The sequence below is a fragment of the Dermacentor silvarum genome, chromosome 1 (assembly GCF_013339745.2).
Source record: "Dermacentor silvarum isolate Dsil-2018 chromosome 1, BIME_Dsil_1.4, whole genome shotgun sequence".
Classification (NCBI taxonomy): Eukaryota; Metazoa; Arthropoda; class Arachnida; order Ixodida; family Ixodidae; genus Dermacentor; species Dermacentor silvarum.
In genome coordinates this window covers 64,814,341-64,828,797 of record NC_051154.1, presented here as the reverse complement: position 1 = coordinate 64,828,797, position 14,457 = coordinate 64,814,341, and positions in this window count along the sequence as shown.

Genomic DNA, 14,457 nt, shown 5'->3' with positions numbered 1-14,457 from the left:
TCCCGCGCTGCCTTCCCGCTTTCCTCCGTTCGCGTGGGAGAATGCGTCGCCAGTTCCCCTTGCGCCCAGTTGCAAGATACGCATTTGGTGCCGCAGTACGGCGTCGCCCCCCCCCCCCCCATCTCTTCCTCCCATATCCCTACGGCCTTTCGCGTGACGGAGGAGGTCGCCTTTGCTCTCCGTGAAAGCGCGCGTCCCCCGCGCGCTTTCACTCGCACATACGGCGCGCTGCGACGATTTTATCGCCCTTGGACTTTATACGGAACCTCACGGCGGCGACGCCGACGGCAGAAATCCGCTTGAAGTGTCCATATTATTGCTGTCGCAATAAAAAGTGTTAGAAGTAAAAGAAATTGTACTGTATTTTTAAAAATTGCCTGTGGCAGATACTGCGCAATTCTAACCTGTGAACTAAGTTGCTCATTGAGGTGGACATTACTTCCTCGACAAGTCAAATCTGTAATTGAGCAGTTAACAAAATATCACTATTTTGCTAAAGTTTTGCTAAATATTTTATCGCACATATTGCAGTCTGCGAATTGTAGCTAGTAAGCTTGCAAGACATATCGACTTACAACAAATTCTGAAGATTGCACCGGTTTCCAGATATGCACCGTTAAACTTGCGTTGAAAGCGCACTGTTGTTCCACTTACTTGTTTATGAAAACGCTGTTTTATGCATTGAAGAACAAAAGTAACTGGAATGCCAGTGTATTTCGTTGGACACTTCGAAAATTAGCATCTCGAAACTGGTGCTAGCCTGGGAATTCGTTTCAAGTGGCTACTGCCTTGCAAACTCTCTGGCTACAATTAGTAAATTGCAATATGTGCCGTAAAATAAATAATTAAATCCTTAATAGTGCAATTATGTTAATTCAATTAAACGTTTCTTGGTGCAGAAATTTAAAGAACTGGTATATTGTCTATGTAGTTTTAGAAAGGGCGTGGTAGGAGCTAGGTCGCTTGCCCAATGGCGACGCTTTCAAGGGAGGCATTCTCAAAAAACTCGGCATGAGGATGAAAAAGCAGGACAGTCCTGAAGCGGGCTCGAAGTGGAAAGGAGAAGCACATGTGAAGTGTGGGAGCTGATTTTGCAGTACACAGAGGACGTTAAGTAAATGTTAACCAATTCAGCTCTGCTATCCACCTTGCTGAAGTGCCGTGTATAAATAATGGGCACAAGACTGCACTTATAGTATATGCGATGTGACGATTCTTGGTGCGAAAGTAGCACTACTTTTCAGCAGGAATTTTCATAGTTGCACTCATTAAAATAAGAGCTGTACAAGCCACAGTGGCTGTGTAGAAATAACTTAATAAAAAAACAATGTACTTGGGAGTGGCTACGGTGTAGATATTATAGGGGTCAATATTGCTCAAATCTGCGCGCGCGATTGGACCCTCGGTAGGATCGCAGTGCGCCAGCAGAGCGGCAGTCGGTCGCTAGCACTTTCGCGGCAGCCCTAGCAGTCCCAGCTGTGACCCCTAACGCACGGTTTGCGGTGTCGCGGCCACAGCGGGTTCAGACCACTGGGGACAGGGACGTCTTTAACTGGACGTATTTATTACTCACCTCACTTACACAAGGCAACAAATAAGCGGCAGCGACGGAGCGTTCCGCGCAGCTGGGGCGAAAACTGGAAATTGGGGAAGCACACGACGAGAGACTGATAAGGGTTCAGCTCGCATGGCTCCGACCTCTCGGCCCTGTGACCATTATGCTGGGGCGGCGAGTCTCTCACGATTACCGTGGCGCTGCAGAGGACGGCGGGCGGTATAGCCTCGCTGGCTGAGTCGAGATGTGGTCAGTCGTGCGCTTAGGACAAAGTCACATTAGGGTAACGGCGTTCCTCATGGTTTCTCCCCAAGCCTGTGTATTTTTTCCATTTTTTTTGAATAAATGTTTATTCCTCCTCCTCGAACTGGGGAGAGGGAGTCCAGTTCCAAGAAAGGAAGAAGGAACGGGGCGCCTCGGCTGCAGCGTCCAAATGCCGCGACAGCAGTCGAAGCCATTCGGGGAAGATATGTGTCCTCTACCCGATGACAGAGTAATCAAAGCGGCTCCATTTCTTGCCAGCAGAATCGACTTCGTGGGACCTCTCTACGTTGAAGACGAAGGACAGCAGCGGGCGTACATCACGCTATTTACGTGCTCCGTCAAAGAGCTCGTAAAATCCGCCTCAAGTTATTAAGGAGCATATGGTTGAAAGACCCTAGCTTTTTATTTGCTTTGCGAATATTCGTGCCACGTCGGGGACCGTGTCAAACGATCTACAGCGACAATGCTCGAACTTTCGTGAGATCATCCAAATAGCTTCCGAAACTCTGGGTGACAATAAAACACCCCGATGTACTCGCCTTTTGCGCCCCTTTCAACATTCAGCGGAAGTTCATCTGCTTTTGTGCTCCACGGTGGGACTGGATTTTATGAGCGACTTGTGCATTCCGTGAAAACATTGTCGAGAAAGATGCTTGAAAGACGCCTTGTTTAGTCAAGCGGAGCTGCTTACTCCCCTAACGAAGTAGAAGCAGTAACCAATTCCAGAGTATTCAACGACGGCGACGAGCCTTATCCGCTGTCCGCCTGCTTGCTTCCTTATAGGATGGTGCCTTACAATACTTGCCCCGTTAATTGCGCCAGAACCTACGACTTCAACAAAATATTCGCTACAGCACTCTTGCAAATACGAGAAAAATATATAAAAAGAGTTCTGGAACAGGTGGACAAAGGAGAACAGAGTGAGCTGCAGAACTTCACTGCGATTAAAGCCAGGAGACAGGAACTTTTGAAAGGCAAAGTAGTGCCGATTGGTGACAAGGAATGCCGAAGACAAGTGTGGACTTTAGTAAGAATAGGAGATTTATACAGCGGACGAAATGGTAAAATCCGCTCGTGCTCGTTGCGCCTGCCCTGCGATACAATGGTCAACCGGCCTATCAGGCTGTTGAATCCTTTGGAACCAGATTAGTGTCATCTGTTGAAGGGGGAGAATATCGGATCTTCTTCGGACGACCGAGCGATCATTACCACATTTGCTTCGTTTCCCGAGCCGCTGCATGCCACGCGAGCAGCGGCCGAATTCCATTACGTGTCCGTCTAAGTTCTGTCGCAGCCTACGGCTAGGAGGAAGACCTTCCAGAAGTCCACCGCACCCTCTTCGTGCAACCTTCCTGCCATGGATATAGCGAATTATCGGATATAATGAAGTAAGTTGAGTTTGGTGGGTCATGCTTTATTCCAGTGAGTATTCTACAGCGAGAACGAAAAAAACAAAACAAAAAGAACATGAGAAATCCGAGACAAAATCGGTTACAGCGTAGCGAATATTCGCTCGGCAGCTCAAAGTATGCATTCTGGTAAAGGAAATTTAATTCTCGGCTCCTGCAACTTGAAATGGCGCATTTTGACCCGCAGCCGGCATGCCTAAGTTCCGATCCCGTGTGATCGCACCTATCGCACGGTTGCGCATCAATAATGGTGCAAAGCAGCTGGTGCTTTTCATTTAGCGTTCAAGTGCCATGATCAGCACGTCAAGCCGCAGACGGGCCCTCAATGTCGACAACGGACCCTGTGATGAACCGTCATAGACGTACCACGCTTTTCACTTGCGTAGACCCGACCGCGAATCCCCCCCCCCCCCTCCCGAATATCGGTGTCTACGCTTATAACGAATATCTGATATAACGAAGGCATTTGTTGTGCTCGATGCGACTTTGTTGTAACGAGGTTCAAAGTTTTACGTTATATTTTTAAGCGAGGCATTATAGGCTCAAGTTTCGGCGGTTGTGTTGGTGGTGGTGTCACGCTGAAAAGTGGGCCGATCCTGGTGATAGTGCAGAAAGGGAACAAGCTCAAGGGCACATACCAGGGACAAAAAAGAAAGAGAGAGAGAAAGAAAAAGAATACCAGCCCTTTTCCTGTCGAGAAAATGGGGGAAAGCGAAGGTTGTCGTGTGTGTACTTGACCTACTACTTTCCCTTCTCTTTCCTACTACTTTTCGTTCCCTTTCCTTGTGCTTTTGTTTCCCTTTCGTGCAACTTTTCCTTCCGTCGGTGCACACATTTAATAAACGTTTATATTTTATTACCGTGACATGCCGTGAACTTTACGTTACCCTGACGAAGGTCAGATTAGAGCACTGCACGGGCTCGGGCTTACCCGAAAGCCCGGGCCCGGCCCGGCCCGTGGGCCGGGCCGGGCCGGGTAGAGGAGTTTTTTCACGGGCTCGGGCCGGGCTCGGGCACGGCGTGTGCTTTTTGACCCGGGCCCGGGCCGGGCTCGGGTTTTTTGACGCGGGCCCGGGCCGGGCTCGGGCTTTCTGCGAGTTATTCTCGGGCTTCTCAACTCTAAAAAACATGTATTTTTCGGTCCCGGGCCGGGTTCGGGCCGGTTTCGAGTCGGGCTCAGGCCGGGCTCGGGCTTAAGGTAAAGGGGTGGCGGGCCGGGCCGGGCGGGTAACGTAGATTATTTCCGGACCCGGGCCGGGCCCGGGTCTCGCCATAAAAGTTTTGATCGGGCTCGGGCGGGCCGCCCAATGTGAAAACGGGCCCGGGCCGGGCCCGGGCCGCAAAAGTTGGCCCGTGCAGTGCTCTAGGTCAGATACACACACGACAAGCTTCGCTTACCCCCATTTTCTCGACAGGGGAAGGGCTGCTGAATTTTTTTTCTAGGCATTTTTATGCAGTATGTTTCATTTTATGGAGTATTTTTCAACAACAGTACAGCCTAGATATTTCAGAAGAGGAACAGCACGTTTCACATGTCATTGTGCATATTTATTTGCTTGTCGTGCAATACGTGGTTAATATTTTTTCTCTTTTTTTATTCGTGCAGCAATCAATCATTACCAACTACATGATGCAATATGTGATATGGTTTTGAAGAAGGTAACATCGGTTCTGCGGAAATCGTCAAGTTGGAGGAAGTTTTATGAAAGGGAAATTTTCCCTTTCAGAAAGTTCATCCTCGCCTTCATCCAGAGCGCACGAAGTGCTACGCGAACCGCAGTTGGTGTAGACCGCCTTGACACGGGAACCACGCCCGCCCAAGAGTAGGTCTCTGGTGATCAAGAAACACCGGATGTAGGGACGGTGGAACTGCGAGCTCTCCATGAGGCGCTGTACGAAGCTCTCGAACAACCTCCCGATTAATCACAAATAAGAATTTACATTGACAGCCAGGTGGTTGTGTGTGTATTACGCGCACCCCACACTGACACCATCGCCGCAGAGATAGCGGAGGAAAGCAGGCGGCTACGTACGACCCACGGAGTCGTGCGGTGTGTTCCCGGCCGCGTCTTTACGTTTCCTATAGAACGCACAGAGGGGCGTGGCACGGGGACGGTTCTTTACAGTACGTCCCAAAAGGGCCCGCCTTTATTATTATTGTTATTTTTTTCGCTGTTTTCCGCGAGAAGACATTTTCGCTTACTGTGTGATTTGGCGTGCACGCAAGTCAAGCCGCCTGCGGACTAACATGATGGCCCCGCGGATATAGACGGGTTAGGCAGCGTGCAACACAACGGCTGCCCTAATAACCAGTGGCCCAAGTACGTAGCACCTCCGACGAAAGCACCGTAGCCGAGAGGCGAGCTCCGAAGACTGCATGGATACGTCCCTCAGCAGAGGCGGACAGTGTCCTGCAAGTGCTTTAGGCCTTTGCTACGGAATCGGGTATCCTTCGCATGATGTAATCGTGCGGAGGAGGATTTCTGGATAAGTGGCTTTGCAGACATCTCCCGTTTCTTCAACCCAGTTACCCCTAGTAGGCCGACGAGCCTTACATTTTAATAAAGCTTTATCATCATATAATTGGGTGCTACTGACACAGATTTAATTGCTGTTTTGCAGGCCTATTTGCTTGAGCATCTCTCGTGAGGTGGTTCCACCTGTAATCAAAAAATATTCTCTCTGGAGAACGCTTGTGTACACTAAGTATCTACGTTTATGGCATTTTATAAATTCAATGCATTGAACTGTATATATATTTTTAAGCATAATTTTTTGGTTCAATTGAAAGTTTGCCAACACACATAATGGCAGTTGCTGACGTCATGCAAAAATTGCGACCCCATGCGCGTCCCACGCCGCAACTGCTAATGTTTGTTTACAGGGGCCGTGCGGCTCTATATTCTGCGCTATAGCGATTTAGCGAACAGCGCTACATGTGGTGGAAACTTCGTGTTATTTACAGTAGACTGCACGTTTGTCCATTACATTTTCAGGCATGGAGTGGCACCAGAACCGGCAAAAAAAAAATATTGCCGAGAGCTAGTGGGGCTGTAATAGTCAAGGTGCAACTAAATTAGGAAGGCCCACTAAGCTTAAACAAAGTCACTCCCTCACCAGAACAGAAATTGGCCTCCCTGGTGCAGTATTCGGCCACTACCTCCCTCATGACTCCTACACTCTACTCATGGCCCTCAGACCCCAGTGGGTGCGGAGCACCTGACCAAGGCGGCGGTCAGACCTGCGACGCGGCAGAGGGTGCTAAGAATCTCTAGGTCCGGACAGGCCGCCACTAGAAACTGAACCTGGCAACGTTCAACACTCGCACCCTATCGAGTGAGGCTAGTTTAGCAGGGCTATTTGAAGAATTATCAGGTATTGCCTGGGATACTATTGGCCTTAGTGAGGTTAGAAGAACTGGTGAGGCTTATACAGTACTGACTAATGGCCACGTCCTCTGCTACAGAGGTCTTCCAGATATAGAGAATTCGGGGTAGGATTTCTAGTCCATAAGGACATAGCGGGCAACATTGATGAATTCTACAGCATTAATGCGAGGGTAGCAGTCGTCGTAATAAAGCTTAATAGGAGGTATAGAATGAAGGTAGTACAAGCCTACGCCCCAACCTCCAGTCACGATGATGAAGAAATAGAACAGTTTTATGAAGATGTTGAATTAGCAATAAGGAAGGTGCGAACTCAGTATACTGTAGTAATGGGCGACTTCAATGCAAAAGTGGGGAAAAAGCAGGCTGGTGAGCAAGAAATTGGCAACTCCGGCATCGATTCTAGGAACACTAGGGGAGAGATGTTGGTAGAATTCGCGGAAAGGAATAGGCTCCGAATAATGAATACCTTCTTCAGGAAGCGCAGCAACAGGAAGTGGACCTGGAAAAGCCCTAATGGAGAGACAAGGAATGAAATAGATTTCATACTCTCTGCCGATCCCAGCATAGTGCAGGATGTAGAAGTGTTAGGTAGGATAAAGTGCAGTGACCATAGGATAGTGAGGTCTAGGATTTCTCTCGATTTGAAGGGAGAAAGAATAAAATTAATCAAGAAGAAACAGGCCAACCTCGACGCAGTAAGAGTAAAAGCAGACCAATTCAGGCTGGTGCTCGCAAACAAATATACAGCTTTAGAGCAGGAAGATGAAGACAACATAGAGGTAATGAATGAAACCGTAACCAGGCTGATCTCAGAAGCAGCAATTGAAGTGGGAGGTAAGGCACCAAGGCAACCAGTAGGTAAGTTCTCCCAAGTAACAAAGAACCTAATAAAGAAACGGCAAAACATGAAAGTGTCAAACTTGAGAGATCAGATGGAATTAGCTGAACTGTCGAAACTGATCAACAAGTAGAAAGTAAGGGATATCCGAAATTATAACGTGGAAAAGATTGAGGAAGCAGTAAAATATGGACACAGCATGAAATCAGTGAGAAGAAAACTTGGCATAGGACAAGGCAAAATGTATGCACTGAAAGATAGGCAGGGTAATATAATCAGCAATTTCGATGACATAGTAAAAGCAGTGGAAGAATTCTATACTGACCTGTACAGTGCCCAGGGCTGCCAAGCTACTGAACAGGCTACAGAGGCTCCTTTTATAACTAGCGTTGAAGTTAGAAGAGCCTCGAAAGGCATGAACAGGGGAAAAGCTGCCGGAGAAGATGCAATAACAGTCGATTTAATCACAGATGGAGGAGATATCATGCTTGAAAAGCTTGCGGCCCTTTATACGCAATGCCTCACGACTTCAAGTGTACAAGAAAGCAGGAAGAACGCCAACATTATACTTATCCATAAGAAGGGAGACGTTAAAGAATTGAAGAATTATAGATCCATTAGTTTGCTTTCAGTATTGTATAAAATATTCACCAAGATAATTTCCAATAGAGTCAGGGCAACACGACTTCAGCCAATCAAGAGAACAGGCTCTCTTCAGGAAGGGATATTCTATGATGGATCATATTCATGTCATCATTCAGGTAATAGAGAAATCTGGAAGTACAATCAACCTCTCTATATGGCTTTCATAGATTATGAAAACGCTATTAATTTAGTAGAGATACCGGCAGTCATAGAGGCATTGCGTGATCAAGGAGTACAGGAGGCATACGTGAATATCTTGGCGAATATCTTCAAGATTGCACAGCAACCTTGGTTCTCCACAAGAAAAGTAGAACGATACCTATCAAGAAAGGGGTCAGGCAAGGAGACACAATCTCTCCAATGCTATTCACTGCATGCTTAGAAGAAGTATTCAAGCTCTTAGACTGGGAAGGCTTAGGGGTGAGGATCAATGGTGAATATCTCAGTGACCTTCGGTTTGCAGATGACATTGTCTTATTCAGCAACAATGGGGATGAATTAGAAGAAAGGATTGAGGACTTTAACCGAGAAAGTGTAAAAGTGGGGTTGAAGATTAACATGCAGAAGACAAAGATAATTTTCAATGGCCCTGGGAAGAGAACAATAATTCAGGATCGCCAGCCTGTAAATGAGTACGTTTATCTAGGTCAGTTACTCACATGGGACCCTGATCATGAGAAAGAAATTTGCAGAAGAATAAAATTGGGTTGGAGTGCATATGGCAGGCATTGCCAAATCCTGACTGAGAGCTTACCACAGTCGTTGAAAAGAAAAGTGTGCAATCATTGCATTCTACCGGTACTAACATATGGGGCAGAAACTTGGAGGTTAACAAAGAAGCTCGAGAACAAGTGAAGGACCGCACAAAGAGCGATGGAACAAAAATGTTAGGCCTAACGTTAAGAGACAGGAAGGGAGCGGTGTGGATCAGAGAACAAACGGGGATAACCGATATTCTAGTTGACATTAAGAGAAAAATGGAGCTGGGAAGGCCGTGTAATGCGTAGGATGGATTACCAGTGGACCATTAGAGTTACAGAATGGATACCAAGAGAAGTGAAGCACGGTCGAGGACGGCAGAAAACTAGGTGGGGTGATGAAGTTAAGAAATTTGCAGGCGCAAGCTGGAATCAGCTAGCGCAAGACAGGGGTAATTGGATATCACAGGGAGAGGCCTTCGTCCTGCAGTGGACATAAGTATAAGCTAATGATGATGATGACAGTCCGGAAAAATGCGGGCGAATGGTGCGGCGTGTTTTGCCGTCAAACATAAAAAAAAAAAAACTGTCAGCCCTTCCACTGGGGTGGAGATGGAAAAACAGCGAAGCTGTACTATGGTAGGAATTATGTATTTCCAATTGTGACTATATTTATATGTGATGGTGTAATTGGTTATTTGAACTATTAAAGAATTAGAAATATATATGATCCGGTGGTTTTCATTTATTTAGTGACCACAGGGACCATGGCCTTATGGTCGCATGGTCGCTACGGTACACCGCCATAGTGTGTACGGCAAAGGTTGACACGTTCTTCGTAAACACGTCAAACACGTCACGCGTCCGCGGGCTCCCAGCGCGTATCTGTCCGACTTGATCTCGCCCAACTTGATCGTGGCCTTACGATCCCCGAGGAAAGAGCTGACGTACGCGTGAAAGCGTTCACCGAGGTTCAATCTGGACACAGAGTAACTAAAATTGAATAATTAACTTTTTATTGACTGCCGTAAGTGTGTATGTTTGTATTCAAAAGTTAGAGGCAGTCGTGTTTCTACACAGTTTCCCTTCGTGCTAATATTCTTCTAGCATGTCTGTGTTCCGAGTTATCCGACTGCAAATTTTAATTGTCGTTCGCATGATTACGCATGCAAGAGAGTGAGGATCGGCACAAAGCTTCTCCCTGAAGTGACGCGGCTGTTGCGTGTGGCGTTAAGTCTGACAACAGGGCAGAGGCATGCGCAAAGATGATAACTGTTCCCCTTCGCCTCTCGGCTGGCGAAATAAAAAAAAAATCGAAGAACCCGGAAGCGCTGTCGTAACACGCGTCCTGTAACGATGGTTGCAGCTGCCATGCCGATAGAATGGCGCGAACGAAGAAGCCGGAGGGCAGTGCGCGTGCGTAAAGGTGAATAGACGAGCAGGCATGGTCCTTGCCTGGGCTACGCAAATAAAGTGACAGCTGATTTCCAAGTAATGTAAGTTTTATGGAAATCAAGAGTATCAACGCTGCACCATCAACAGCAGAAATAGTTTGAGCTATGCTAACGAATATTTCATACTGCCGCTTTAAGTTTGGTGTCGTCATGCACAAATCTCATGAAAACTCTTCACCCATCAAAATGCTCCCCCCCCCCCCCCCCCCTTCCACAGCAATGCAAAGCATAAATCGCTCTCGCGTCGACTCGTAACTCAGCGCAGTACTTCTGGATGGATGCTCGCACAGGCAGATATCATCCTGTGCTTCATATCATTGACATCACTGGGCTCTGTTGCATAAACTAGATCTTTAACGTAGCCCCAAAGAAAAATGTAGAGCGGAGAAAGGTCAGGGGATCTCGGCGGCCGAAACATCGCTTCTGCACGCTCTATCCGCTGTCGTGGAAAACGTGTGTCCAACCAGCTCTTCGCCGTGGTGGAGAAATGTGGTGGTGCTCCGTCGTGCTGGAACCACACTTGGCGCAGGTCATTCAGGCAAAGATTGGAGACAAAGTCGTCGTCGACAACACCTAATACTTCTTCCGTGTACATCTTTCCAATCAAGTTGTCCTCAAAAAAGTAAGGTCTAATGATCCTATCCCCGAGTATGCCATACCACACATTCACACTCCAGCGAACTTGCTACTTGTGCTGCCGCAGCCAGTGTGGATTTTTTGTGACCAATAATGGGCGTTGTGAATATTCACATTGCCATCGCGGCAAAACAGAGCTTCATCTGTCCAAATTATTCTGTGTAAGAAGTAATTTTCTTCATCAATTTTGATCAGGCCCCAATTGCAGAAGTCAACCCGCCTTTCAAAGTCCGCCGCACTTAGGCTCTGATGAAGGTAAACATGATAGGGATGGAACTTACGCTTTCTTAGAACATTTGCGACTGTTCCAATGGTGCGACCGCAGTGATCGGCGGTCTGTCGGATGCTGAGTTCTGGCATCGACGTTACGCACGAGACAACGTCGATTTCAAAGTCTTCATCGATGATTGTCTTCCGGTTCTGTCTTGGATGATGGACTGACCCTGCTGTGCGAAAGCGCCGAAACACGTTTATGAAGGTAGGCCTGTTGGAAGGGGACGGTGTGGGTGGCGAGCCACGTACAGCCGCATTGCCAACGAGGCGTTGCCATTCATCTCAGCCATTGCAAGTACCACGTCTATTTTGTCTTCAGTAGAATACCTCGTCCCGCCAGAAGCAGCCATATTAGCACGAAGAGACTCCACGTGGACATTCTTGGTTATCCTTCCGTACAGAGGCGCCGCTATTCCAGAAGCGCTCTAGTAGGTGACAGTGAAGCTAACGCGTTCACAAGATGATGTCCCGGTGGGATCTCAAGTAATACAAAATGTGCCGAAAATTATCTCCTGTTATCGCGTTTAATAGGATCATGCGCACTGCGTACGGCACACCACGCTGTCATATCTTGATTTTGCCAGCCGAGAGGGGAAGGGGAACAGTTATCATCTTTGCCTATGCCTCCGCCCTGTTGTCAGACTAAACGCCGCACGCAACAGCCGCGTCACATTAGAGAAGAGCTATGCGCCGATACTCACTCTGTTGCATGCGTAATCATGCGAACGACAATTAAAATTTGGAGTCGGATATCTCGGAACCAGACATGCCAGATGAATATTAGCACGAAGGGAAACTGCGTAGAAACACGACTGCCTCTAACTTTTGAATACCAACATACGTACACACTTACTTCAGTCAATAAAAAGTTAATTATTCAATTTTAGTTAATTCGGCTGCTGACAGCGATAATTATCATCTCACTTTGAGTCCCCCGGCCACATAACTTATTTGCACAGGTGGTATTCGCGTGCCTCCCAGTGCCTAATTTTAAGAAAACCATAAAGCTTAATTTTGAACACCCGGTATATACTCTATGGCAAACCTACAGCTGTTTAATGTACTGGCCCTTGCCCGTACGTCGTACGTATACGTCCCCCTGGAGCAATATGAAAAAAGAACATTCAAATTGCTTTCAAGATGCCTTAGTGGCTAAGAACACATACCCGCACAAAAGTGTTCAATGAGACTATATGTTCAACTGCAAAGGTACTTCTTATGCATTAATACGTACGTCAGATTCGAATCCCCACATTACAGGTAATCTTTGCTCAAAAACGAATTTTGTGTTCCTTTACATGTTGCTCACGACCGAGCGTGACTCATCCCCGGCAGTATAACTGCATTGATACCTTTCGCCTAAGCAAAGAACACCAAAAGTTTTTCTTGTTCTCTTCCGCAAAACTACTTTACGAGCGACATCAAATTTTCACGGAACGGGATACGTTCTTGGGTTAGGTTCTACTCGTATGTATTGAAACAGCTTCGTTCTTGTTTCCAGGAGGTCAGTATAACTTAAAGGAATTTCGTAATCTGCAGAGCGGTTCAGCTGCGAAATATTTCGATTTCAATACTTTTCTTTGCATATATTGCATATATTTGCGTACTCACTGCAATGTAACCGTTCAAAGCGAAATCTACGCAAGAAGGCATCATGACGTAGAATTTACGAGGATGAAGAAACTACCTTGGTAAAATTTTATAGTATGATCGATTACCAATAAATGGAAAAGGCGTCTATTTCGCATTTTCTCTTGCATCATCTAGGAATGGCAAAATTAAAGTCTAAGGTTGTTGGCACACTTCGCACAAGGGCGGCATGAATCTCCGTTATATTCTGTACAAAAAAGGGCTTGTATTTTTTTTTTTGAACTTGACATAAGAAAAAAATTTGACAAAAGGAAATATCTGAAGAAATTGTGAATAACTGCAGTTGGCGAACTTAGCGCAGTTCCCTATAGGTTGGTTTCAAAACGGCTTCATTTGTTGCACATAACTGACGGGTCTCCAAAAATTTCTTTATAAAACATGCCAAAATTTGTGCGACTTTTTGTGCGCACACTAGCTCGGGAGTAATACGTATATGAACGCATGCAGTAGAAAATACCAAAACATTTTACAATAAAAAGGGCAAGTCATAGGTTCTATATACAATTAACCGCGATGCAGTACACTATGATATGAACAGGCGGGTAGAATTTTTCAGTGCTGGACGCGCAACCTTCTATACCCACAATATGATGTTACTATACATGTAATGCGACCGTGTGTTTTAACTCCGGCGAAAATACGTGTCTTTCCTTCATGTTTTTCCAGTATTCCGCTAGCTATTTCGATGCAGATAATCGATGTCATCGCACCGGATTAATTCGAGCTTTTCTCCACGAAGACATCGATGAACTGAAATCGCTATAAGAGTATCATTGGTTACCGAGCCGGTGTTTGCGGCGGGCGCCATGGAGCGCGAGATAATTAAGAACTATAACACCGACGGTGGAATAAGAGAAGCGGCAAAAAGAAGTATCGAATGAGCTAGAGGAGGAACCAATAACATACGTGTATTGTGTAAGGAATTGTTCGCGGGCCAACGCGAACGTTTTCCGAGCACCTGACACTACAAGTAACAATTCGAGTTAAGAAAAAAAAATATTTTGCATATATACAGAGCTGAAAAAACACAAAAACACTGCATGAAGAAGACGGGATCAGCGTTCGTTCTGTCTTCTTCATGTTGTGTATTTCCATTTTTTTCAGCGCTTTATAAATATCTCGAAATACTCAAGTTTAAGTTCAAGTTTATTCTTCTTCTAGTACAGACTAGAAACGTCCTCCGGGGCTAAAAGCTGCTGTCAGCAGCTTGATTGGACCCAGGAGGCGTTGCACATGGCAGAGCGATAACAGTAACATTTTTAGTATAAAACTAAAGCAAAAAATTTACTAAACAAAGACATAAACTAAACAAATTTACAACTCAGATGCATGCTTATGACAGGATATGTAAAGATTCAACAACAGACATTTTTGTACAAATAAAACAAAAAAAGACAAAAACATGCTCATGTTATATACATTGTTATACATGAATATATATGTTTACAGGTTAACGAAATACATCTTCAACTGTTTACGAGAGAAATTAGTAGCATGAACATGATTATTTAGAATTTTCGGCAAATTGTGTTTAATAGATTGCAACTTATATTCGGTGCGAAAGCGCGGTACGAGCCAAGGTTCAGGGTTTCTGAGATGCACAGGTATACGTCATGGTGTTGCAAGGTCGCTAGCGATGAAAGATT